Genomic DNA, 2,206 nt, shown 5'->3' on the forward strand with positions numbered 1-2,206 from the left:
CTTTGTGTTGACTGTAAAATTCACCACATCAGGACTGCATAAAACCATGTGTATTGCGTGGAGAAAAACAAAAATTGGATACTCATTTTGTGCACCTTTTTTGTAAAACCTCCCATCAACTTATTGAGTACATTTATTTTTCAGTTATTTTGCTTGGCTGCACAGGGTCTTAGTTGTGGTACACGGGGTCTTCACTGTGGCGCATGGACTCTCTAGCGGTTGTGCCTGGGCTCAGTAGTTGTGGCACACAGGCTTAGTTGCCTCATGGCAAATGGGATCCTTAATCCCCCAACCAGGGATCAAACCCACGTTCCCTGAACTGGAAGGCGGATTCTTAACCACTGGACCACCAGGGAGGTCCCAAATATGGATTTATTAAGAACTTATTTACATTAGGAATGTTGTAGACTTGGGTCCAAAGATGGATCAAATTCTCTGTATAACAAAACAAAAAAGTTTGGAATTTTCAGAGCTGAATGTGAAGAAGTGAGTGAATTCTTAAGACAGTCACGGAGGTTTGGCTCAGAATTATCTATTCCAGTTTTCTTCGAGTATGATGACTTCCTTTTCCTGTGAAGAGCAGGAAGCTAAAACAGATTTCTCCAGTTAGTTTTCAGCTGGTGATCGAGGTTTGATTGAGCTTCTGTTTCAGATGCAGTCACGTGACACTTGAAATTTGAAATGAGAAAAATGGGATGCTGGGCATGCGTTTGACCAGTGTGGGTTACAGCAGAGGTTCTCTGTCTCTGAGGCTTGCCCATTTAGCAGAAATAGATTCTGGATGGTAGAAGAGCTGGCATGATGTGGGCCTCTGAAGCTACAGTGGCAGCTTCCTGGTTTTGCACAAGGTTTCTTGAATGGAGCAGTTAAGCTATTCAGATCCAGTAGCAGTAGCTGATTCAGCGGCTCAGTGTCAGGCAGTCCTGTATTTATGTAGGTAATACAGGGGCCTTCTGGTTTCACAAGCACCTACCTTCCTGATGTGGTAGGAGCAGCTCCTCTGTAGTATAGACCAGAGAAGAGATTCTGGAATTGCATCCTACAGGTTTTTTATTTAACTACCTTAGTAATTCTGTAAATCACCTGGCATGCTGTAATCCTTTTATTCAAATTGTCTAGCAAATTGTCTAACCTGTTCTCTGCATCAGAATATTGACCAATATGCAACCCCATAGAGAACATACAGAGGCTAGGCCTTTCCTCTGTGGTGAATTAACTTTACTAGTGTCCTCCATTTGGCCATAGAGGATTATCTCTTCCATTTCTGAAAATTGAGCTTTTAGATTTCTAATTTTTATGAGACTAAGCCCCTAAAACACCTTTTGTTTTGCACTTTGAAATCTGTAAGCTCAAGACATCCTCGTATACTATATTATCTTCCATAATCTCCAGAGTAGTAAAGTATCTTTTATTTGCTTTGAAGATGAGAATGAAGTGCAGGGACTAAGTACTTACTAGAGTCACAGAGCTACTGGCAAAACTCAAGTCCCACTGTGGGGTCCTTTTCTGGTTAGCCATAGTCTGACTTATACCTTTTGAGATGATGATCTCTAGTTGGTGCTGGTTTTTCTAAAGGCATTTGCTTTTTATTTTTTAAAATTCTGTTTATATATTTTGGCTGCGCTGGGTCCTCGTTGCTACACATGGGCTTTCTCTTGTTTCAGCAAGTGGGGGCTACTCTCTGGTTTGGTGCTCGGGCTTCTCTTGTTGTGGAGCCCGGACTCCAGGAGCATAGGCTTCAGTAGCTGTGGCACCTGGGCGTAGTGGAATGTGAAATCTTCCCAGACCAGGGATTGAACCCGTGTCCTCTGCACTGGCAGCCAGATTCTTATCCACTGGACCACCAGGGAAGCCTGGTGCTGGTTTTAAATTGTATGGCATTATTTATTTTTAGGGACCCTTAAGGAATCATCTCATTAAAGGTCATTCTGTTGTTCTTCAGCCCGCAAACTCCTTACAACCTAAAAATATTCATGGACAAGGCTTGAAGGAGTCAGTCTGCAGCAGGTTATCTTTCATAGTCCTGATCTATAGATTATAAACAGGTTATTTTCGCATTAATCTAATCCTCTTGTTATTGTCTCTGAGCTCAGAGAGGCAGAATGTTTTCCACAGGGTCCCAGTGCTTGGTAAGTTGCAGTATGGAGTCTGAAACCAAGTAGTCATGGCCCTTTCTGCTATTTCAAACTGTTCCCCAGTGAGTAAA

This window comes from Bos grunniens, chromosome 18, assembly GCF_055505025.1.
Source record: "Bos grunniens cultivar Pamir isolate PY7600 chromosome 18, Bosgru_T2T1.0, whole genome shotgun sequence".
Lineage (NCBI taxonomy): Eukaryota > Metazoa > Chordata > Mammalia > Artiodactyla > Bovidae > Bos > Bos grunniens.